Raw genomic sequence first — 25,281 nt, forward strand, 5'->3', positions numbered from 1 at the left:
TTGTGATAAACATAAAATTAATACTTGTGAACTATTTTTTAATTTCTGTTAAACAGATTTTAAGGCAATGAGAGATTTTGCCAAGTAAAAAGTTTTACTTGTTCACTTGAACAAGTGATAGAGCATATCTGAGTTTTTGACTATTTCAGATGTTCTTTTAAGTCTGCAGTGTTTGAGCTATTTGAGACTTGGTGTGTCGTGTCTATTTTTAAGGTACTATGAACATGTCAGGTGTTTTGTCCCTTAACACATTGAGCATAGTTTGAGCAAACTCGTTTTTGTTCATTGAATCGATAATGCTATGTAACTATCTCATTCTTCAGTTGCCTCCTCCTCTTGCTCTCAATCTTTCCCGGCATCAGGTTCTTTCCCAATGCATCAGGTTTTTTGCATCAGGTGGACCAAGTTGAAGCTTCAATTTCAGCGTCAGTCTTTCCAGTGAGTATTCTGAATTGACTTTCTTTTTTTCAGGTTGACTAGTTTGATCTCCTTGCAGTCCAAGGGACTCTCAAGAGTTTTCTCCATCACCACAGTTTGAAAGCATCAGTTCTTTGGTGCTTGATGTTTCTTATCTTTCAGTTCCCACATCTATAAATGACTAGTGGGGAAAAACAAAAACATAGTTTTGACTATACAGACCTTTGTCAACAAAGTGATGTCTCTGCTTCTTAATACGCTGTCTAGGTTTGTCATAGTTTTCCTTCCAAGGAGCAAATGTTTTAATTTTGTGGCTTCAGACACCCTCTCCAGCGACTTGGGAGCCCAAGAAAATAAAATCTGTCACTGTTACCACTTTTCCCGATCTATTTGCCATGAAGTGATGGGACTGGATGCCATGTGATCTTAGTTTTTTTGAATGTTGGGTTTTATTTAAGTCAGCTTTTAGAGTTAACCTCATATTTAAGTCAAGTACTTACATTGACTGGAGCAAATATATATTTTAAAATGTATATATAACAGTCATTTTGCTGTACAGTAGACTAACACAACATTGTACTCAATTAAAATTGTTTTCATGTCAAATTTAGCGCTTGAGGACATGGATTCAAGTTAGATTTATTTTGATATTATAAAAAGTGCTCTGCCAATAATCACCAATGACAGCTGTTCAACTTCAATACAAACCATTTCTGAGAGTGCAAAGTGGCATTGACTGGAAACATGTATCTGTAGGAAAGAATCATTACCTTTTCAGTACAGCTCAGTTCCAATGTCAGTTATTCCAGAAAATTTAAGTGTCAAGTTCTTGTGTAAATCACCCTTTGGTTTTCCTAAGGTATTTAACTGGCTTCACATGGGAAATATGAATCCAACTGATTTTCTCTTTCACTTTGATAGCAAATAAGCAACCCAAGGTCAGGGTTTGAGCCTTCAAAAAGTGTGGCAGCTGCTGCTGCAGCTGAAAAGCACACAAGTAGGCACTTCCAGGACACTGAAACCAAGAACTGAGAACCATACTATTAGGTTTATAGCCTAATCCCAACTTTTGACTTAAAATTCCATTAACACAACTTTGTTTTCATAACAAAATAAGTGAAAAGTTTTCTTTCTAAAAATTGGAATACCCAAAGTTGGGGGGAAATAGCTGATTTTTCTTCAAAATCTTTTTTCTAGGGACCAAACCAGTAGATAACTGACTCGATGGATGTGAGTCTGCGTGAACTCCAGGAGTTGGTGATAGACAGGGAGGCCTGGCGTGCTGCAATTCATGGGGTCGCAAAGAGTCAGACATGACTGAGCAACTGAATCTGATCTGGGGAATTCCCACGCAGTGCTTTGTCAGAAGTTTTGCCTCTGGAAAAGCTGAAACCTACCATCTAAGTACCTGACTAGTGCTGGTGGTGGTTTAGTCGCTCAGTTGTTTCCAACCCTTTGTGATTCTATGGACTGTAGCCCGCCAGGCTCCTCTGCCCATGGGATTTCCCAGGCAAGAATACTGGAGTGGGTTGCCATTTCCTTCTCCAGGGGATCTACCTGACCCAGGGATTGAACCCAGGTCTCCTGCATAGCAGGCAGATTCTTTACCGCTAAGCCACCAGGGAAGTCCCTACCTGACTAGTACTTGTACCTGACCCCAAACTGTCTTTTCTTTTTTGTACTAGATGTAGATGCTTCACTGAAAAATTAGGTGACTCCTAGCTTGTAACACTTTGCAGCCTTCGATTGACAACATACCCTAAATATTTTATTTATTTATTTTTTTGCCATTTTATTTTTATTTTATTTTTTAACTTTACAATATTGTATTGGTTTTGCCATATATCAAAATGAATCCGCAATATTTTACTTCTGTTTCACAATCCTACAATTTGTCTAGTGAGGCCTTGTTTCTCTGTGAAGCAAGGAGCTGGAACAAAGCTGAGGTGTTGGTTTTCCAGTGTCCTTTAGGAGACTGTTAGAAAATCATCTACAATTACAGACCCTTCTGCTGGGACATAGTTCTGTAAGTTTTCCCATAAATTTCTGTTTTTTTCCTACAGAAAATAGAAGAGTCCTGAAACCCTTGAGGAATCCTTTGCCATCAATATAGGACTCTGTGTTTGAAAACAAAGACTCTGCCATTAGGGGGACAGAAAAATAACCAGAACTCAGATCAACTACACAGATAAACCTCGCAGACGATGGTACTGAAGTCAGGATAACTGCAGGGTTAAAATTGCCTGGAAAATCCCATGGATGGAGGAGCCTGGTAGGCTGCAGTCCATGGGGTCTGAAGAGTTGGATACAACTGAGCGACTTCACTTTCACTTTTCACTTTCATGCATTGGAGAAGGAAATGGCAACCCACTCCAGTGTTCTTGCCTGGAGCATCCCAGGGACGGGGGAGCCTGGTGGGCTGCCGTCTATGGGGTCGTGCAGAGTCGGACACGACTGAAGCAACTTAGCAGCAGCAGAAGCTTACAGGCCTTAACATTAACGGAATAATAAATTAATTTTTCTGAGATCTTGTATAAATCTACATATTAGTCAATTATCAAATTTGTTACTTCTTTACAAGGTGAGCGCTGTTTTAAAATTCTCATTTTTCTAATTTTTTAAAAACTGGTTTATTCCTTCTAATTGAATTCTTTTTTAAAGCTTAGTTGTTTTTGGCTGTGTTGGGTCTGAGTTGCTGTGTGGGTTTCTCATTGTGGTGGCTTCTCTCGTTTTGGAGCACAGGCTCTAGCACTCGGGCTTCAGTAGTTGCAGCTCATGGACTCAGTAGTTGTGGCTCATGGGCTCTAGAGCACAGGCTCAGTAGTGGCGCACGGGCTTAGTTGCTCCACAGCATGTAGTTTCTTCCCTGACCAGGGATGGAACCTGTGTCTCCTGCACTGGCAGGCAGATCCTCTACCACTGAGCCACCAGGGAAGCCCCCTTTTAATTGAATTCTTGACAAAGGATATTGTTTTACACCTGACCATAGCTTATCCTTTTGGTAAATTATTGATTCTGATGGAACTGAATGTATAAACAGGACAAGAAAATTTAAGCATAACATAGTCCCTGCCCATATTGGGCCCTCCCTAGCGTGTGATGTGTATTATACATTAACCAGGTCTCCTTAGAGGTGGAAATGCCTGCTGGGCCATAAAGATCATTTTTTTTCTCCCTTTCTTCTGACAACAGCGATGTAACTTCTCAGAAGACTGGCATTCTTTCCCAGCTGTGTCAAAGGGTATGGTGGCTTGCTGCCTGATTTGTACATGCTTACCTGAACTATGCATCTTTGGTGAACTTTATGTAAAATGTCAGTATGTTATTTTGATGTATGATTCTTTGTTCTGAAAAATATATGTGACTGTGCCTTGGATTTCTGTCTCAGAGCTTATCCTGGGTTATAATCCTCAGTTTGACTAGAATAAAATTCTCTTTTTTTTCCTTAATTTGATTGTTAAGTTTTGTTAATTGTTCTCTATCTCAAACTAAAAAAGTGTCGTCATTTGCTAAGGCCCAGCTCCATACATGGATTTGTCTCTGTTTGGAGGGCTTTTCCAGTGAAGTGTGAGATAGTCACTCTTGGCCATCCATCTCTTCTTTCAGGAGGTACATAGTTACCAAATTAGGGGTCTTTTTCTCCAAGGAGCTCCACTAACATGGCATCTATAGCACAGGACATGATAGCTTTTAATATGTACAGCAGGTCTCCCCGGTACTTTAAAAGGAGAAAAAAATAATACGTGTTTCTCATGGAGGAAAAGGAACAAGTAGAAAGGTGGCCCAAAAAACCGGGTTTCTACTATGCTATCACCAGATGGAAAGTAAAACACTTCCAAGAAATTGAAGAGTAGTTCAGTTCAGTTCAGTCGCTCAGTCATGTCCCACTCTGTGACCCCATGAATCGCAGCACGCCAGGCCTCCCTGTCCATCACCAACTCCCACAGTTCACTCAAACTCATGTCCATCAAGTTGGTGATGCCATCCAGCCATCTCATCCTCTGTCGTCCCCTTCTCCTCCTGCCCCCAATCCCTCCCAGCATCAGAGTCTTTTCCAATGAGTCACCTCTTCGAGTGAGGTGGCCAAAGTACTGGAGTTTCAGCTTTAGCATCATTCCTTCCAAAGAAATCCCAGGGCTGATCTCCTTCAGAATGGACTGGTTGGATCTCCTTGCAGTCCAAGGGACTCTCAAGAGTCTTCTCCAACACCACAGTTCAAAAGCATCCATTCTTCTGTGCTTAGCTTTCTTCACAGTCCAACTCTCACATCCATACGTGACCACTGGAAAAACCACAGCCTTGACTAGACAGACCTTTGCTGGCAAAGGAATGTCTCTGCTTTTGAATATGCTATCTAGGTTGGTCATAACTTTCTTTCCAAGGAGTAAGCATCTTTTAATTTCATGGCTGCAATCACCATCTGCAGTGATTTTGGAGCCAAAAAAAATAAAGTCTGTTTCCACTATTTCCCCATCTATTTCTCATGAAGTGATGGGACCAGGTGCCATGATCTTCGGAGAAGGCAATGGCACCCCAATCCAGTACTCTTGCCTGGAAAATCCCATGGATGGAGGAGCCTGGTGGGCTGCAGTCCATGGGGGGTCCCTAAGAGTCGGACATGACTGACCAACTTCTCTTTCACTTTTCACTTTCCTGCAGAAGGAAATGGCAACCCACTCCAGTGTTCTTGCCTGGAGAATCCCAGGGACGGGGGAGCCTGGTGGGAGGCCGCCTATGGGGTCGCACAGAGTTGGACATGACTGAAGGGACTTAGCAGCAGCAGCAGCAGCAGCCATTATCTTAGTTTTCTGAATGTTGAGCTTTAAGCCAACTTTTTCACTCTCCTCTTTCACTTTCATCAAGAGGCTTTTGAGTTCCTCTTCACTTTCTGCCATAAGGGTGGTGTCATCTGCATATCTGCTGCTACTACCGCTAAGTCACTTCAGTAGTGTCCAACTCTGTGCGACCCCATAGACGGCAGCCCACCAGGCTCCCCCGTCCCTGGGATTCTCCAGGCAAGGACACTGGAGTGGGTTGCCATTTCCTTCTCCAATGTATGAAAGTGAAAAGTGAAAGTGAAGTCGCTCAGTCGTGTCCGACTCTGGCGACCCCATGGACTGCAGCCCACCAGGCTCCTCCGTCCATGGGATTTTCCAGGCAAGAGTACTGGAGTGGGGTGCCATTGCCTTCTCCTCTGCATATCTGAGGTTATTGATATTTCTCCCGGCAATCTTGATTCCAACTTGTGCTTCTTCCAGCCCAGCATTTCTCATGATGTACTCTGCATAGAAGTTAAATAAGCAGGGTGACAATATACAGCCTTGACGTACTCCTTTTCCTATTTGGAACCAGTCTGTTCCATGTCCAGTTCTAACTGTTGCTTCCTGACCTGCATATAAGTTTCTCAAGAGGCAGGTCAGGTGGTCTGGTATTCCCATCACTTTCAGAATTTTCCAGTTTATTGTGATCCACACAGTCAAAGGCTTTCACATAGTCAATAAAGCAGAAGTAGATGTTTTTCTGGAACTCTCTTCCTTGTTCCATGATCCAGCAGATGTTGGCAATCTGATCTCTGGTTCCTCTGCCTTTTCTAAAACCAGCTTGAACATCTGGAAGTTCATGGTTCACATATTGCTGAAGCCTGGCTTGGAGAATTTTGAGCATTACTTTACCAGAGTGTGAAATGAGTGCAATTGTGCAGTAGTTTGAGCATTCTTTGGCATTGCCTTTCTTTGGGATTGGAATGAAAACTGCCCTTTTCCAGTCCTGTGGCCACTGCTGAGTTTTCCAAATTTGCTGGCAAATTGAGTGCAGCACTTTCACAGCATCATCTTTCAGGATTTGGAATAGCTCAACTGGAATTCCATCACCTCCACTAGCTTTGTTCGTAGTGATGATTTCTAAGGCCCACTTGACTTCACATTCCAGGATATCTGGCTCTAGGTCAGTGATCACACCATCGTGATTATCTGGGTCGTGAAGATCTTTTTTGTACAGTTCTTCTGTGTATTCTTGCCACCTCTTCTTAATATCTTCTGCTTCTGTTAGGTCTGTACCATTTCTGTCCTTTATCGAGCCCATCTTTGCAGGAAATGTTCCCTTGGTATCTCTGATTTTCTTGAAGAGATCTCTAGTGTTTCCCATTCTATTGTTTTCTTCTATTTCTTTGCATTGATCGCTAAGGAAGGCTTTCTTATCTCTCCTTGCTATTCTTTGGAACTCTGCATTCAGATGCTTATATCTTTCCTTTTCTCCTTTGCTTTTCGCTTCTCTTCTTTTCACAGCTATTTGTAAGGCCTCCCCAGACAGCCATTTTGCTTTTTTGCATTTCTTTTCCATGGGGATGGTCTTGATCCCTGTCTCCTGTACAATGTCATGAACCTCCATCCATAGTTCATCAAGCACTCTATCTATCAGATCTAGGCCCTTAAACCTATTTCTCACTTCCACTGTATAATCATAACGGATTTGATTTAGACCTGAATGGTCTAGTGGTTTTCCCTATTTTCTTCAATTTAAGTCTGAATTTGGCAATAAAGAGTTCATGATCTGAGCCACAGACTGAGTGACTATATATATATATAGATAGATAGATAGTTAGATATGCATGAGGTCGCTCAGTCATTTCTGACTCTTTGTGACCCCATGGACTGTAGCCTACCAGGCACCTCCATCCATGGGATTTTCCAGGCAAGAGAACTGGAGTGGGTTGCCATTTCCTTCTCCAGGGGATCTTCCCGACCCAGGGATCAAACGCAGGTCTCCCTCATTACAGGCAGACGCTTTACCATCTGAGCCACCAGGGAAGCCCTGATGAGAGCAATGAAAAGTGAAAGTGAAGTCACTCAGTCGTGTCCGACTCTTTGGGACCCCATGGACTCTAGCCTACCAGGCTCCTCGGTCCATGGGATTTTCCAAGCATGAATACTGGAGTGGGTTGCCATTTCCTTCTCCAGCGGATCTTTCCAACGTAGGGATCCAACCCAGGTCTCTCGCATTGTAGGCAGATGCTTTACTATCTGAGCTACCAGGGAAGCTGGCATATATATATATATATATATATATATATATATATATATATACACACACACACACACACAGACATATTTCTTTTACCTTCAATGCTAATAGTGATCCTGAGAATTTTAGAACCTATGTTACCCATGCTTACTTAATATGTTGATATTGAAGCGGGTGGTTCCTCCAGCTAGAATTTGAAAAGAGCAGAGGGCTGAAAAAGGGCTTTTTTTTTTTTTTTTTTGCCACACCACATGGCATGCAGAAGTTTCCCTAACAGGGATCAAACCCATGCCCCCTGCACTGGAAGCATGGAGTCTTAACCACTGGACCACCAGGGAAGTCCTAAAAGGGAGACTTTTAAATTAAAATAACTCAGGGTCTTTTCTTACCTGACTGTTGTGAGACCACAAGACGTTTACCCGATTCAGTCAAGTCAAGAACCACCAAACCAACACTTGTCCTCGATGCCAAACCATTGAGAATACCATCTCCTGTCAAACCAGGGAATCCTCTCCATGAAAGTAGAAAGAAAGAAAATATTTTTACTGAAAAACTACTAAACCACATTGTAATGTACATCACAAGAAATGCACCAAATAGACTGCAAAGACAGGATATCATTCAGTTTGGGCCGCCGTAATAAAACATCATGGACTGCCAGGGAGGTTTGAATAATACGAACATTTCCCAGTTTGAGGAGCTGTAAATCCAAGACCAAGATATTGGCAGCTTTGCTTTCTCATGAGGCCTCTTCTTGGCTTGCAGCTGTCCCTCACATCTCCAATTAAGGACATCAGTCATATTGAATTAAGAGATCCACCTTTATGACCTCATTTTAATCTTAATTTACCTCCTTAAAGGCCCTGTCTCCAAATACAGTCACGTGAGGGCCAGGGCCTCAATATATGAATCTTGGGGCAGGGGGAATGACACAATTCACCCCATAACAATAAGAATGTTGCCTGTTATATAGGCAGGCAGATACAACTCATTACATATACGTCTTCAAGAACTTGTCCTCAATAGGAGGACTTGACAGCACCATTTGCTACACAGTTCATTCTAAATTCAACTGGTAATTGGAGTGGCCATCCGTGTGCCTTTATCCAAAAGGAAATAAAACTCGTATCTCCATGGCAAGCAGGTCATTACAACATGGAGCCAGCCACTTTAGCTAAACTCCCTGAGGTAGAGGGAGATGGAGCATTTCCTTGATGTTCACACTTCAAAAAGATGGCTTCAAAGGCCCAAAACAAACATTCTTAGGTTGCAACACTGACAAAAGATTTGTTTAGCTGTTAAAAACACTATGTATCTATGTATCTCAAAAGGACAGAACATGTATTTGCAAATTTTTTAAGAAACGGGGAGGACTTCCCTATTGGTCCAGGGGCTAAGATCCCACGCTCCCAATTCAGGGGTCTGGGTTCCATCCTACTCAGGGAACTAGATCCCACACGCTGCAACAAGGAGCCCGCAAGCCAAAACTAAGTCTGGCACAGACCAAAACAAAAACAAAAGAATAAACAGTTTGAGAAAGAGGAGTAAATATCTTTCCCTTTTTTGCACAGGGGAATTTTTTTTTCTGATTTAGTATTCATCTTCCATTACACATTACATGTCCCAGTGCCTATGGGGCCAGAGAGCCTGGGCCAGAACTGACTTGGATGATGAAGTGAGTGAAAGTCTCTCAGTCGTGTCCGACTCTTTGCAACCCTGTGGACTATGCAGTCCATGGAAGTCTCCAGGCCAGAATACTGGAGTGGATAGCCTTTCCCTTCTCCAGGGGATCTTCCCAAGCCAGGGATCAAACCCAGGTTTCCCACATTGCGGGCAGATTCTTTATCAACTGAGCTATCAGGGAAGCCTGCCTGATAGCTTTATCTTTATCAACTGAGCTATCAGGATGGGGAAGGGCAACATTATCACTAGAGGAAAGGCCCACATCAGGATTGTGATTCCAAGTCTTACAGTGGCAGTCTCCTTTTTTTTCCTGGGCAGTCAGGAGACTCTATACAGCACTTATGAAAAACCTTAGCAAATGGCCAGGGTTTTGCCTGGTCTTCTGAGTCCATTAGAAGCACAAGCCCCTTGTTTTGGAAGGGCTTCATAAACAGGTCTTCGCTGTCATCACATGCCTACATCTTGAGAGTGGGGATAATGCTGTCCCAGCCCCTTCTGAAAGCCTAGAATTTGTCCACGGCTGTGTATTATATACTCTCTACCCGCCAACCCTCCAGGACGAGCAAATGACTGGCAACTTACAGAACCCGGTCCCATCCAACGAGTCCTTCCAAACCTCACAACCAAGTTATTAATACCTGCAGCACCAGATTAGAACCTGTTCACGATCTGCTCCTGTCCAGAGAAGCCAACCCCACTGCTATATAGAAGCTCATCACCTTCACTCACTGCTAAGCCTTCTTTGCACAGACACAGAACTTGCCTTTTTCGCCTCAAACATCTCAAAAGTACAAGTCAGTCTTTTGCTCTGAGGTTTTCTCCTGCTGCCGAATACACAACTGCTATTTACTGGGCTGGGGGGTGGGGGGGAGTATCAGGCAATAGAAAACAACTCGATGGCAGGCAAATTAGAAAGCTTAAAAGAAAAACCTTCAGTTCAGTCGCTTGGTCGTGTCTGACTCTTTGCGACCCCATGAGTCGCAGCATGCCAGGCCTCCCTGTCCATCACCAACTCCCGGAGTCTACTCAAATTCATGTCCATCGAGTGGGTGATGCCATCCAGCCATCTCATCCTCTGTCAGCCCCTTCTTCTCCTGCCCCCAATCCCTCCCAGCATCAGGGTCTTTTCCAATGAGTCAACTCTGCATGAGGTGGCCAAAGTATTGGAGTTTCAGCTTTAGCACCAGTCCTTCCAATGAACACCCAGGACTGATCTCCTTTAGGATGCACTGGCTGGACCTCCTTGCAGTCCAAGGGGCTCTCAAGAGTCTTCTCCAACACCACAGTTCAAAAGCATCAATTCTTCGGCGCTCAGCTTTCTTCACAGTCCAACTCTCACATACATATATGACCACTGGAAAAACCATAGCTTTGACCAGACGGACCTTTGTTGGCAAAGTAATGTCTCTGCTTTTTAACATGCTATCTTAGGTTGGTCATAACTTTCCTTCCAAGGAGTAAGCGTCTTTTAATTTCATGGCTGCAGTCACCATCTGCAGTGATTTTGGAGCCCTCCAAAATAAAGTCTGACACTGTTTCCACTGTTTAACCATCTTGCGGCCGAGAGGAGCTACCCCACTTCCGAGGTCAGGGGTGGGGGCGGAGAGGAGCTATCCCACACTTGAGGTCACGGGCGGTGGCCAATAGGAGCAACACCACGTCCAAGGAGCAGCAGCTGCGCGGTTGCAGGAGGGTTGAAAGGAGATACTCCACGTTCAAGGTCAGGAGGGGCTACCCTGAGGAGATACCCCTCATCCAAAGTAAGGAGCAGCGGCTGCACTTTGCTGGAGCAGCCGTGAAGAGATACCCCACGTCCAAGGTAAGAGAAAGCCAAGTTAAGACAAGTGTTGCGAGAAGGTATCAGAGGGCAAACACACTGAAACCTTAATCACAGAAAACCAGCCAATCTGATCACACGGACCACAGCCTAACTCAATGAAACTAAGCAATGCCGCCACCCAAAACAAACTGGTCATGCTGGAGAGGTCTGATAGAATATGTTCTACTGGAGAAGGGAATGGCAAACAACTTCAGTATTCTTGCCTTGAAAACCCCTGAAAAACCTCTGCTGCTGCTAAGTCGCTTCAGTCGTGTCCAACTCTGTGGGACCCCATAGACGGCAGCCCACCAGGTTTCCCCGTCCCTGGGATTCTCTAGGCAAGAACACTGGAGTGGGTTGCCATTTTCTACTCCAATGCAGGAAAGTGAAAAGTGAAAGTGAAGTTGCTCAGCCGTGTCCGACCCTAACGACCCCATGGACTGCAACCTACCAGCCTCCTCCGTCCATGGGATTTTCCAGGCAAAAGTACTGGAGTGGGGTGCCATTGCCTCTACAAAACAGCAAATTAACAAGGTTAAAAAGCAAAAGATCATAACCTAGCAAAGCATGTGACAAAAATGTCAGAATACGTATACTTCAGTTCAATTGCTCAATCGTACTTCACAAACTCCTAGAATTCAAGCAAACGCAGATGCAGTGAGTCCGTGGTGGTATTCAACAAAAGAGCATACACTCCTATTTCCTATAGTTACTTCCCATTTTTTTTTCCCATTTTTACTTCCCCATTGGGAAGATTTGGGAGAATGACATTGAAACACGTAAAATATCATGTAAGAAACGAGATGCCAGTCCAGGTTCGATGCACGATACTGGATGCTTGGGGCTAGTGCACTGGGACGACCCAGAGGGATGGTATGGGGAGGAAGGAGGGAGGAGGGTCTAGGATGGGGAACACATGTATACCTGTGGCGGATTCATTTTGATATTTGGCAAAACTAATACAATTATATAAAGTTTAAAAATAAAAAAAATAAAAAGTAAGTTTTGGGAGGCATGAATTACAAGGAAAGTCTCACACAGGCTGTAATTAGATAAATACCTGAACTCAGTCGCCATGAAGATGAGAATGGGAGACAAGTTCGACATTTGGCAAGAATTTTAACAAAAGTCAAGACGTGACTGGATATTGGGAATGAAGAAAAATAGGTAGTTGAAGAAAAGTGAAAGTGAAGTCGCTCAGTCCTATCCAACTCTTTGCGATCCCGTGGACTGTAGCCCCTCAGGCTCCTCCTTCCATGGGATTCTCCAGGCAAGAATAGTGGAGTGGGTTGCCATTTCCTTCTCCAGAGGATCTTCCCTACCCAGGGATTAGAACCCACGTCTCCCGCAATGCAGGCAGACGCTTTAAGCTTTTCACATTATTTTTCTCCAAATACGGAGTGATAGGGCATTACAGTGAAGTAAGAGTACAATAAGAAAAAAAGAAGAAAAAAAAGAGCATATACTTGCATTTTCTATAGTTATTTCCCACTTTTCCCCAAGAACACAATTTTTACACTTGCGTACATTTTTTAAGATTACTAGCTTATTAAACGTAAACAAAAACTCCACCGCGAGACCTATGGTACTAGCTGCCTTTAAAACCAAAAAACACTCAGGGGAAAGCGCGAACGCAGTCCCCCACTACCACAAATTATGCAGTCGAGTTTCCCACATTTGGGGAAATCGCAGGGGTCAGCACATCCGGAGTGCAATGGATAAGCCTCGCCCTGGGAAAACCACCTTCGTGACCATAATATCTCCCCTGCCAGGTAAGTATGAGTTGATACCCGCCCACCGCCCAGCACCCTCGAGCTCGCCCCACTCTGCACGCACGGTCACTTCCCTCGCACCACCTCCGCCCCCTACGCCCCTGCGCGTCCCCCGGCCCGGCCTCGCCCACCCAGAGAACAACCTCAGGAACCTCCGCGTGTGCACACGCAGGACACCGAGGCCCGGGAGGAGCGGGACCAGCAGCCTCCGCGCGCCGCTCATCTACATACGCCACGCCCCCTGCCAGGATGCCCCGGATGTCATGTTCTTCCACGCTGGGGCGCGGGACATACTAACCCCACCCGAGACTCGCCGGTGTCTCGTGAGGGGAGCGCGTGGGCGACTGGCGACCAGTCGGGGGGACCTGGGAAGACGCGAGCTCGCGGTGCCCCGCAGTTGAGGGGGTGGGTCGGGGCTCGGGTCTGGTCTCACCTTCCTTTCGGCAAAAATGTTAGCCCATTTTTGCCCTCCCCTTTCTGAACTCATCTTCTAGTCATGGAAAGTTCAGGAAAGAGCTATTTGCCTGTTGACGTTAAGCGCTGCTGCTGCTGCTGCTAAGTCGCTTCAGTAGTGTCCGACTCTGTGCGACCCCATAGACGGCAGCCCACCAGACTCCCCTGTCCATGGGATTCTCCAGGCAAGAACACTGGAGTGGGTTGCCATTTCCTTCTCCAATGCACGAAAGTGAAAAATGAAAGTGAAGTAGCTCAGTTGTGTCCGACTCTTCACGACCCTATGGACTGCAGCCTACCAGCTCCTCTGTCCGTGGGATTTTCCAGCCAAGAGTACTGGAGTGGGTTGCCATTGCCTTTGACGTTAAGCCCTAAAGCCGCCTTAATAGGAAAGCGTGGTAACGTTTCTTCACGGTGTCTTTTTAAGTAAAAGTGACTAAAGTCCTTCGGGATATGTAGTCTATCCTAATGACGCTGGAAGGAAAGCCCGGGGTCCTATTGCAGAGAGAAAACCAGGTGAGAGCGCGAGCGCTCGCCTCCACCGCATCAGGCGGGGGCTCCCGGAGCGCGGTGTTCTGGGTCAGGAAACCTTGCCCTTGGGCCTCGCCCCCGCATCCCACCCCCGCCTCCTGCCCCAACCGGCAGACACTGAGCGGCCCCCCAGGTGTCCTTTGGTCCTTTCCGATCTGACTCGGTCAAAGAGAAACACAGCAGACCGTAGAGAAAGTGCTGAAAGCAGACTTTATTCAGTGAATACTGACAGCAGGGGAAAGAGCTGACCGAGCTCCATTCCGAAATGGGCGAGGGGATCGGAGCGTTTTAAAGGGAGGATGAGGGGGAGGGGGCTCAGAAGAGGCAGCAGTGAAAAACCACAGAGCTGGTCAGTAGAGAGGCAGGCCAGCCGTGTTTGTCAGCGGGCAGTTACTGAAGTTAGGATGGGTCCTCGCACAGAAAGTGGGAGACAGAGGCCCTATCCTTGTTTACATTTCAAAGGAATGGCTCCCAGTCTTTGAGAGAGACCCTTTGGACTAAGAGAGAACCATCTTCACAATTGCAAGCCCTTTTAAATGAATGCTCTAACAAAGGGCAGTCAAGCGACCTTCCTGGCGCTTCAGTGGTTAAGACTCTGAGCGCCCAGTGCGGGCTTACGCGTTACCCTGGCCAGGGAACTAAAATGCAGCATAGCGCGGACAAAAGAGAAAGAAAAAGGATGACAGGGGCCTGTGTCAGGTCTCGGACTTTCTCAGAGAGGAATTTTTAAAATTATTTTTAATTGAAATATAGTTGTTTACAACGTTGTGTTAGTTTCAGGTGTAAGGCAAAATGTTTTAGACTAAAATGTCATATTTTAGTTAGAGAAAGGGTGTGGAGGTGGGAGAAAATTGACAATAGACACCGTAGGCAAATTAATTAGTATGTTAGATGTTAACAGCTATGAAAAAAGAATAAAAAATGGAGGAAGGAAAGGAGATGGGGAACTGCTATAAGGAGGCAGGTTGCTGTGATGATTTCGGTAGTCAGGGGAGGCTCCCTGGAGAAGGTGACAATGTGAGCAGACTGGGGGGGGGGGGGCGGGGAGGGGACTGGTCATAGGGCTGTTTGGGAAGAGCATCCCTAGCAAAAGGACAGAGCAGTGTGTGGAGAATAGCATGAAGGTCCTGAATACAGAACAAAATGTATGAATGGTACCGAAACTGAGAGAGGTGACTGCGTGGAGACAAGAACTGAGGGTCGTGTAGACCTGTGTAAGGGTTCAAGTCTGAGTGAACCAGAAGTTTCCAGAAGAGAAGCAGCTTCATCTAAACCCTCCACATCCCACCCTCACCCCTCTTCCACACTCCCCTAGCAAAGGAGAGAAAAATCACTCTGGCTGTATAGGTGGGAGGGCGAAAGCAGGGAGATCCATAGGAGATCCGCGGAGTGCAGGCAAGATGATACTGGCTTTGAAGGGCGGCACAACAAATAATACCATTTTGACCAAAACAGTAGTTTGAACTGACGGCACTTAAAGAGCACCAGGTGGCTGCCTAGGCGGTTGGCAGTCGGCTCCGCGGTGCCCTCTCCTCGGCCCGGCCTCCCGCACCCCACGCGCGCATCCATTTCCCAACGCCTCTCCCCTAGCTCTCTTCCGCGCTTTCAGGGAGCGGTCCCCACTTGTAGAAAGAGGGACGGCGGAGAGAAAACGAGGCATCTTGAAACTCGCTGCCCCGATGCCAGCCGACACAAAGGCCGGGCCGCAGCCACCCCGCAGGATTGCCGGGTCCTCGCACCCGCACTTGGCGCCCTGGCGGCGAGCACACCGGTCTCTTCAAAGGGGCTTCCGACGAGTTCGGACGACCTCACCTTGGGCGTCTCAGTGTGGTGTTGCGGCATTTCCAGAAAAAGTAAGGTCCCCGGCCACTTGGTGGCGCGCACCCTTCGATAGCTCAGCTGGTAGAGCGGAGGACTGTAGATCTGACACGTGTGGTCATCCTTAGGTCGCTGGTTCGATTCCGGCTCGAAGGAGGTGCTGGTTGTTTTTGCTCCCCAGTGAAAAGCAGGGGAGGTTCTCACCAGGTGGCTAACTTTAGTGCTGGGTCCTTAAGGCTAAATTGGGAGAAAGAGATTGAAGTGGAGAGAGCACCCAAAAGGAAACGGGCTGGACTGTCATCAAGAAGGAGCAGCTTCACTTTGGGGACAGACTGGTTTGGGTGTGGGTACAGAGAACAGCAGGGAGTGGTACTTTCTCCCTCCCTTCCTGTGGGAGGGAAACTCCAGAGACTGCTTACAGGTGGAGTCCATCTCAGAGGATTCTACACTTGAGCCTCCGCAGTATGTTACCCCAGTTAGAGCACACAGTGCGTCTTTCTGCCTTCCCCCACCCCCGGCTGGGACTAGCCTTGACTGCAGGCCCCTGACTCCTCCGTATCCCCGCCTCGCGCCCCAGGTCCCCCGATCTGAAGCCTCCACCTTCAGTGCCTCCCACCACGTGGCCTACTTCGAAGCTTCTGCCAAACTGCGCCTCAACGTGGATGAGGCCTTCGAGCAGCTGGTGCGGGCCGTCCAGTGAGCTGAGCCCCCTTCCCGTGATCCTCCTCGTCCCCTAAGCCCCTGCTCTACCCAAACTCACCAGCCGATGGCAGTGTGGCTCTCTGAAACCTCAGGGGCCCGGAGCTGCCGTCCCCGACCCCTGAGGCCTTTTTTGGTTCTGGTTCTGATTGAAGGCAGGAAGAGAAGGGGAAGGCAGAGGATGAGATGGTTGGATGGCATCACCGGCTCAATGGACATGAGTTTGAGTAGGCTCCAGGAGTTGGTGATAGACAGGGAAGCCTGGCGTGCTGCAGTCCCTGGGGTCGCAAAGAGTCTGTCACTACTGAGCGCCTGAACTGAACTGAACTGAACTGCCTCTCAAACTGGAGACTGTTTCTGCTTCCTCTCCTGGCAAACTCCCGTGGTCACCCCCCCACCCCCACCCCCTGTTGGTCTCAGCCCTTCTAATCGTCCCACTGCTAATATGCGCCGACCTGGAGTCTTTGGAGTCTGCCCGGGCCTAGAGGGCTGTGCCGCTGCAGTCTGACCGGTGCCCTTCCAGAAAGGTCCGTTGCTCTGCGGATGCAGAGACCCCAGTCTCGAATGATACCATCTGTAAAGACCAGCAGATGGGGCCAAAAGAAAGAACCTTAGGCTTTTGTTGGATCTATTCCCGAAGGGATGTGGAGGTGTAGAATCCATGGGGACCTGGGTTTGGGGAAGTGGGAAGGGGTGTGGGTTTTGGTTACCAGCATGGCCAACTATTCTGGTCCGGGTGTCACAGAAACTGGCAGGGATGCTCTGAGGCACTGTCCCCCAACCTCAAAGGGGCAGAGGTGCCCGCTGCCTGGTCAGGGAGTGGCAACACACTGGGCTGAGGGAAGGCCACTTCACTGTGGCTTGCTGTGCCTCTGGAGGACTTTTGCTGGGTGGGCTAGCGATCTTGGGTGGTGGACACACACCAGTGGGATCTGAAATGTTTGTAGAATCCAACCTGGACACCCGTGCCCTCTGCCCCTCCCTCTGGACTCCAGCCCCGTCTCCAGGAAGTCCACAGAACCTTGACCTCTTCCAGGAAGCAGCCCCTTATGTCCAGGAATTGGGGTAGGTGGGCGAAGGAGGGCAGCCAAGGCTGGATACCTACAGGCCTGGTTAAGCCTGGATGCTCTGAGCCTGATAGCCTTCTCCATCACTTCACAGGAAGCCTCGCTGCGACCGGAAGTCATGGTGGGCAGGAGGGCGAAGGGGCACATCAGCTTCCACGGGAAGTGAGGCTCTTAGTTTCGGAACATGCAAACCTGGAAAAGTGCCGATGTGCCAAAAAGTGAAGAAATGTACGGTGACTGGTTTGTGGGCATATCAAGCTCACAGGAGCCAGTTTCAAAGGAGTCCCACTGCCAAATCAGGGTAATGATGATAATGGAATATAATCCATTGAATAAAATAGGTACAGGACTTAATAGCAATGACACACCAGTATTCATCAACAAGAGGACTCAGATTTTAGTTTCTAAGTATCATTCTCCAGCAAAAGGAGCCAGGGCCAATAAACGGAAGCACTTAGCCACTTTGGGGGTATTTATCTTCCTTTAGGGCTTCCCTCATAGCTCAGTTGGTAAATCATCTGCGTGCAATGTAGGAGACGTGGGTTCGATCCCTGGGTCGGGAAGATCCTCTGGAGAAGGAAATGGCAACCCACTCCAGTATTCTTGCCGGAAGAATCTCATGGCGGGCTACAGTCCATCTTCCTTTGGGGGTTCTCTTGTACATGTAAAAAACCTGCCTTTTGGTGGGGCCTGCACAAGTTTAGGGATCTTAGTTCTTTTATCAGGGACTGATGTCCTACCCCATCAGTGAAAGCCTGGAGTCCTAAACATGGATCTCCAGGGAATTCCCTCCAGGTTCTTAAAAAAAAAAATTTTTTTTAATGTATTAAACTAGTTGATTTACAATCTTGTGTTAATTTCAGGTGTACAGTTGAGATTATTTTCCATTATAAGGTATTGAATATAGTTCAATTGCTATGTAGTATATTATTTTTTATACAGTGTTCTACCTATTAATCCCATACTCCTAGTTTATCCCTGCCCCACAGATTTGTTTGTGATTGTTTTCGTTTTATAAAGACTTTTTTTTTTTCAGATTCCACATGTAAGTGATAGAAGACTCTTGAGAGTCCGTTAGACTGCGAGATCAAACGAATCAATCCTAAATGAAATCAACCCTAAATATTCATTGGAGAGACTGATGCTGAAGCTTCAATACTTTGGCCACTTGATGCGAAGAGCTGATTCATTTGAAAAGACCCTGATGCTGAGAAAGATTGAAGGCAGGAGAAAAAGAGGTGACATACAGGACGATGATGAAATGATCGAATTGCACCACCGACTTGATGAGCAGAGATAGTGAAGAACAGGTAAGCCTGGCTTGCTGCCGTACAAGTGATCGCAATTAGGCATGACTGAAACAATAAATGATTTACATATATTGTATGTCTTTCCCTCGCCTTTTTAATACTACAAACGGCAAAGCTTGCTTCGAGAGGCCTTTAATCAAACAGGAACCCCTTTTCCCACCTAACCAGGTAACGCTGAAAAAAACCCACAGTTGTTGGAAAAATAATGCTTGCAAAAGAATCTCTGAGAGAAAAATGAGATAAAGCCAAAAATCCAATTCAAAACAGTTTATTATTTTATTAACCAAAGAATCACAAAACTGTAAGTTAGAAAAACAAAACATATCAGAAAAGACTATATCAGAAAATACTAGAAAACTAAGAACCATGAATACGCAGTTATCCATATTCTTCTATTAGAATCAAACCAGATTAATCAGGGGAAAGCGCGAACGCAGTCCCCCACTACCACAAATTATGCAGTCGAGTTTCCCACATTTGGGGAAATCGCAGGGGTCAGCACATCCGGAGTGCAATGGATAAGCCTCGCCCTGGGAAAACCACCTTCGTGATCATAGTATCTCCCCTGCCAGGTAAGTATGAGTTGATGCCCACCCACCGCCCAGCACCCTCGAGCTCGCCCCACTCTGCACGCACGGTCACTTTCCTCGCACCATCTCCGTACACTCAGCTCCTGCTCGTCCCCGGCCCGGCCTCGCCCACCCGGGGAACAACCTCAGGAACCTCCGCGTGTGCACACGCAGGACACCGAGACCCGGGAGGAGTGGGACCAGCAGCCTCCGCGCGCCGCTCATCTACATACGCCACGCCCCCTGCCGGGATGCCCCGGATGTCATGTTCTTCCACGCGGGGGCGCGGGACCTACTAACCCCACCCGAGACTCGCCGGTGTCTCATGAGGGGAACGCGTGGGCGAGCGGCGACCCGTCTGGACCTGCAGTGGGAACCTAGGAAGACACGAGACCGCAGTGCCCCTCAGTTGAGGGGTGGGTCTGGACTCGGGTCTGGTCTCACCTTCCTTTTAGCAAGAAGAAAATATCAGGCCTTTTTTGCAGTCGCCTGTCTGAACTCATTTTCTAGTCATGGAAAGCTCAGAAAAGACCTATTTACCGGTTGACATTAAGCACTAAAGCCTCCTTAATAGGAAAGCGTGGTTATGTTTATTCACGGTGTCTCTCTAAATAAAAGTGACGAAAGTGCTTCGGATAATGTAGCCTATCCTAGTGATGCTGGAAGGAAAACTCGGGATTCTGTTGCAGGGAGAAAACCAGGTGAGAGCGCGAGCGGTCGCCTCCACCGCCTCAGGCGGGGGCTCCCGGAGCGCGGTGCTCGGGGTCAGGAGCCCTTGACCTTGGGCCTCGCCCCCGTATCCCACCCCAACCCCCACCCCCGCCTGCTGCCCCAACGGGCAGACACTGAGCGGCCCCCCAGGTGTCCTTTGGTCCTTTCCGATCTGACTCGGTCAAAGAGAAACACAGCAGACCGTAGAGAAAGTGCTGAAAGCAGACTTTATTCAGTGAATACTGACAGCAGGGGAAAGAGCTGATCGAGCTCCATTCCGAAATGGGCGAGGGGATCGGAGCGTTTTAAAGGGAGGATGAGGGGGAGGGGGCTCAGAAGAGGCAGCAGTGAAAAACCACAGAGGTGGTCAGTAGAGAGGCCGGCCAGCCGTGTTTGTCAGCGGGCAGTTACTGAAGTTAGGATGGGTCCTCGCACAGAAAGTGGGAGACAGATGCCCTATCCTTCTTGCTTACACTTCAAAGGAATGGCTCCCAGTCTTTGAGAGAGACCCTTTGGGCCGTAAGAGAACCATCTTTACAATTGCAAACCCTGTTAAATGCTCTAACAAAGGGCAGTTAGGCTACCTTCCTGGCGCTTCAGTGGTTAAGACTCTGAGCTCTGCATGGGGGCAGGGGTTACCCTGGCCAGGAACTAAAATGCAGCATACAGAAGCCAAAGGAAAGAAAGAAAGAAAAAACGGAGATCAGGGGCCTGTGTCAGGTGTTAGATTTTTTGAGACAGGATTATATGTATTATATATACTGTAGACTCTATTCGCATGTTATTACAGAATATTGAGTATAGTCCTGTGTGCTATACAGTAGGTGCTCTTTGTTTATCTGTTTTATATATAGTAGTGTGGATATGTTAATCCCCAGTTCTGTCTTCTCCCCACCTTTCCCCTTTAGTAACCATAAGTTTGTTTTCTATGTCTGGGATCAGACAGACATTTTAATGGGGGTGGAGGTCAAGGCAGGGACAGGACCTTATGCTGCTGAAAGCCAGGCTTGAGTCTGGTCAAGTCTCTTAGTGCAGGAAATGGTTTGGAGGGGTTGCTACCTTGCTCTATTTTGTGACCAAAGAAGATACTTCTGCACATCCCCCTGGGCAAACCCTGGCTACTGGCCCCTTCTTTTATATCCTGATCTTCTCTTTGACAGTACTGGGCACTTTTCCACTCAACAACTATGTGTTGAATACCCCATGCCAGACACTGTTCAGGAATTTGGCAACAAAAAGGCCTCTTGATACTCATATTTTACTTAGAGAAAGGGGTGTGGGGTGGGAGAAAATTGACAAGAGACACAGTAGGTAAATTAATTAGTATGTTGCTGCTGCTGCTAAGTCACTTCAGTCGTGTCCGACTCTGTGTGACCAGAGCTATGAAAAAGAAAAAAAAGAAAAAAACCAAGGAGGAAAAGGGGATGGGAGTTGCTATAAGGAGGCAGGTTGCTGTGTTGATTTCGGTGGTCAGAAAGGCTCCCTGGCGAAGGTGACAACGTGAGCAGACTGGAGGGAGGAGGGGGCTAGTCATGGGGCTGTCTGGGAAGAGCATCCCTAGCAAAAGGTCAGCTAGACCAGTGGGTCTGGAGAATAGCAAGGAGGTCCTGAATACAGAACAAAATTTAAGAGTGGTACCGAAACTGAGAGAGGTGACTGTGTGGAGACAAGAACTGAGGGTCTTGTAGACCATTGTAAGGGTTCAAGTCTGAGTGAACCAGAAGTTTCCAGAAGAGAAGCGGCTTCATCTAAACCCTCTTTCCCACACTCCTAGAAAATGAGAGAAGGTCACTCTGGCTGTAAAGGTGATAGAGCGAAAGCAGGGAGATCCATAGGCGATCCGCGGAGTGCAGGCAAGATGATACTGGCTTTGAAGGGCGGCACAACGTGCCACAGCAAATAATACCATTTTATTCAAAGGAGTATTTTGAACTAACGACACTTGAAGAGCACTTAAAGGGCACTTAAACGCTCTCTTCAAAGGGGTTTCCGACCAGCCCGGATGGTCTCACCTCGGGCGTCCCAGTGTGGTGTTGCAGCGTTTCTGGAAAAAGTAAGGTCCCCGGCCACTTGGTGGCGCGCACCCTTCGATAGCTCAGCTGGTAGAGCGGAGGACTGTAGATCCGACACGTGTGGTCATCCTTAGGTCGCTGGTTCGATTCCGGCTCGAAGGAGGTGCTGGTTGCTTTTGCTCCCCAGAGAAAGGCACCCCGCCCCCGGCGCCTCTGCCCCGCCCGACACCCTGCGGCAGCGCAGCGACCTTCCTTCTTGGCCAGAGGCGGGAAAGCCTTTCGGGGACACCCGCACATCCCGCGTTGGCCGTGGCCTGGGGACTCGCCTGCGCCGTCTCCTGCCCATAGGCCGCACACAGGCCCACAGCGCGGTGGCCTCCGCCGCGGGCTTTTATTCGCTTTCCCACCCCCACTCCCGCCCAGGCCCAGCAAACAGCAGCTGCGCTCCAAAAGCCCTGGAGCGCGGCCAACAAGCACCCAGGCCGTCACAGAGTCAGGGACAGCAGGGCACCCTTTCTGAAACCCCCTCAATGCCGGCTCAGCCCCCAGCTCTGCCCCCTAAAGGAAGGTCACAGTCTCTGTTACTCCCAGTCATAATGCTTCAACCTCCCAATCTCTGTCTCTCCGTCCCTGTCTTTCATATGGTCTCTGCAGGTGCAGACTCGGGGAGACAGAAAACCTTCCCAACCATCTTAATCTATTTATGGAGCAGAGCTACCACCCGGAGATCTTCGGAACCACTGCTAATGGAACAGTAAATGCGATGGAAACAGAAGATTGAAAAGTAGTTGCTTATCAGGATTTGCTCTTATTTGCTGTCCTGAGACCACCATGAGACGTCTGACTTAGCCTATTGGAGGATGAAATATGGGAGTGAAGATGAAATATGTCTGCTGAGGCCCTTAGACCAACCTGCCTCAACTGTCCGACAAGCTGACTGCAGCTGTATTAGTGAGCCTACGTCAATGCCACAGAACAGCCCAGCTGAGCCCAACTGCAATTGATAACCCAAAGGATGGTGGGCAAATAACATGGTTGCTATTTTTTAAATTAATTAATCACTTTATTTATTTGCCTGAGTCAGGTCTTAGTCACCATTGCCTAGGCTTAGTTTCTCTGCAATTTTTAACCACGGGACCAAGGAAGTCACCCACATGGTTACTATTTTAAATTGCTAAGTTTTAGAGTAATTTGTTACACAGCAGTAGATGACTGATACACCACCCTAACCAAATAATGAATGTTAACACCATCAGTAACTGAACAAACTGGCTTCACATGCTGCCAATGTGATGCCCACAGGAGGACACTGGATTAACTTGATAGGGCTATCATAATAAAGTACCACAATCTGGGTGGTTTGAAACAACAGAAATTAATTTTTTCACAGTTACGAAAGTTAGAAATCCAAACTCAAGGTGTCAGCAGGACCATGCTCCCTCTGAGATTCTGGGTAGACTCTGTCCTTGCTTTTTCCTAGCTTCTAGAGGTAACAGTCAATCCGTGACTTGCAGCTACAAGTCACTGCAAGACCACCACTACAAGACCACTGCAATCTGTCCTTTGTCATTACATGGCATTATATATCTCTGTCCTTACACAGCATTTTCCTCTTATAAGGGCAATATTCTTACTGGATTAGGGCCCACCTTACTGAACTTTTACTGAAAGAAAGCTGAGGGCCGAAGAATTGATGCTTTTGAACTGTGGTGTTGGAGAAGACTCTTGAGAGTCCCTTGGACTGCAAGGAGATCCAACCAGTCAATCCTAAAGGAAATCAGTCCTGAATATTCATTGGAAGGACTGATGCTGAAGCTGAAACTCCAATACTTTGGCCACCTGATTTGAAGAACTGACTCATTAGAAAAGACCTTGATGCTGGGCAAGATTGAAGGCAGGAGGAGAAAGGGACAGAGGCTGAGATGGTTGGATGACATCACCAATTCAATGGACATGAGTTTGAGCAAGCTCTGGGAGTTGGTGATGAACAAGGAAGCCTGGCCTGCTGCAGTCCATGGGGTCACAGAGTTGGACACAACTGAGTGACTGGACTGACTTAATTATATGTACAACGATTCTATTTCCAAATAAGGTCATGTTCATAGGTACCAGGGATTAGTATATTGAGGTGTGTTGTTTTTTTTTCCTGGGGGAGGGGTGGCAGGACACAGACATAATTCAACCTGTAAACGGATACAGTATCATTTATGTTGTCTACCTGTCAAAAAATACATACTTGAATGTAATTAGGAGGACATACAGGACAATTTAAAAATCAAAGGCTATTCTACACAATAATAACTGGCCTGTAATTTTCAAAAATGCCTGCATAATGAAATAAAAAAGACAGGGCTGGGAGTTATATCAGATTAAAATTTGTTAAAAAATCAGGATACATAATGTAACACGTGATTCTGAATTTCCCTTTGCTATAAAGGATTACTGTTCATACTGTTCATGGGGTTCTCAAGGCAAGAATACTGAAGTGGTTTGCCATTCCCTTCTCCAGTGGACCACATTCTGTCAGATCTCTCCACCATGACCCGCCCATCTTGGGTTGCCCCACGGGCATGGCTTAGTTTCATTGAGTTAGGCAAGGCTGTGGTCCTAGTGTGATTAGATTGACTAGTTTTCTGTGAGTATGGTTTCAGTGTGTTTGCCCTCTGATGCCCTCTTGCAGCACCTACCGTCTTATTTGGGTTTCTCTTACCTTGGGCATGGGGTATCTCTTCACGGCTGCTCCAGATGTTACTATGTGTTATCCAGACAAGAAAGTACAGGTAGAAGCCTGAGGAGCTTGGAACAGGTGAAACCAGGGCTTGGAATACAGCCAAGTTGCTTGCCCCACTTGGTAGCTGTTTCTTTCCCAAATGGGCATTATTTGTAAGCAGATAGGGTGTTGGGGGGTCCCATACTCGAGAGGAACTGGTTCTCTCTCTTCCCAAGAGGTCTCAGGAGACGACTCCTTGTAAAGAGACTTCTGTCATTTTAGAACATCACTTGGCGTGGACCTCGATCACTCACTTAAAAACATCCCACCAGCAGTGCAAGCAGCGGGGACAGTGCGGCGGGTGGAAGGGACATTTGCAGGAAGCCTGCTCTGGGCCAAGGTGGCTTCGTGAGGCCGAAACACAGGCAAGATGGGAATACCAGACCACCTGATCTGCCTCTTGAGTAATTTGTATGCAGGTCAGGAAGCAACAGTTAGAACTGGACATGGAGCAACAGACTGGTTCCAAATAGAAAAAGAAGTTCATCAAGGCTGTATATTGTCACCCTGTTTATTTAACTTATATGCAGAGTACATCATGAGAAACGCTGGACTGGAAGAAGCACAAGCTGGAATCAAGATTGCCGGGAGAAATATCAATAACCTCAGATATGCAGATGACACCACCCT

At 47.2% G+C, this 25,281-nt stretch overlaps 3 long non-coding RNA genes and 4 other non-coding genes across 8 annotated transcripts; 4 read left to right on the forward strand and 3 right to left on the reverse strand.

The window, feature by feature from the left end:
* The first annotated feature begins 350 nt into the window (after nt 1–350).
* On the forward strand, nt 351–3,866 carry LOC133233959 (uncharacterized). Of its 2 annotated transcripts, none has more exons than XR_009731933.1 (2): nt 351–438; nt 1,615–3,866. It is a non-coding gene; the product is annotated as an uncharacterized LOC133233959 (long non-coding RNA). The 2 variants fall into 2 exon arrangements; XR_009731932.1 differs by having other exon boundaries at nt 2,481–3,866.
* Nucleotides 438–16,269, reverse strand: LOC133233960 (uncharacterized). The gene is made up of 3 exons (XR_009731934.1): nt 12,855–16,269; nt 7,827–11,450; nt 438–598 (listed from the first exon to the last, which is right to left on the reverse strand). It is a non-coding gene; the product is annotated as an uncharacterized LOC133233960 (long non-coding RNA).
* On the reverse strand, nt 12,556–12,719 carry LOC133234807 (U1 spliceosomal RNA). Its single transcript, XR_009732308.1, has one exon. It is a non-coding gene; the product is annotated as a U1 spliceosomal RNA (small nuclear RNA).
* TRNAY-GUA (transfer RNA tyrosine (anticodon GUA)) lies at nt 15,580–15,669 on the forward strand. The gene is given in 2 exon segments: nt 15,580–15,616; nt 15,634–15,669. It is a non-coding gene; the product is annotated as a tRNA-Tyr (tRNA).
* Nucleotides 16,270–16,593: 324 nt separating the features above from the next.
* Nucleotides 16,594–19,145, forward strand: LOC133233962 (uncharacterized). The gene is made up of 2 exons (XR_009731936.1): nt 16,594–17,580; nt 18,316–19,145. It is a non-coding gene; the product is annotated as an uncharacterized LOC133233962 (long non-coding RNA).
* Nucleotides 19,006–19,169, reverse strand: LOC133234796 (U1 spliceosomal RNA). The gene has a single exon (XR_009732298.1). It is a non-coding gene; the product is annotated as a U1 spliceosomal RNA (small nuclear RNA).
* Nucleotides 19,170–21,953: 2,784 nt separating this feature from the next.
* TRNAY-GUA (transfer RNA tyrosine (anticodon GUA)) lies at nt 21,954–22,043 on the forward strand. The gene is given in 2 exon segments: nt 21,954–21,990; nt 22,008–22,043. It is a non-coding gene; the product is annotated as a tRNA-Tyr (tRNA).
* Nucleotides 22,044–25,281: the final 3,238 nt, after the last annotated feature.

This window comes from Bos javanicus, chromosome 21 (genome assembly GCF_032452875.1).
Source record: "Bos javanicus breed banteng chromosome 21, ARS-OSU_banteng_1.0, whole genome shotgun sequence".
Classification (NCBI taxonomy): domain Eukaryota; kingdom Metazoa; phylum Chordata; class Mammalia; order Artiodactyla; family Bovidae; genus Bos; species Bos javanicus.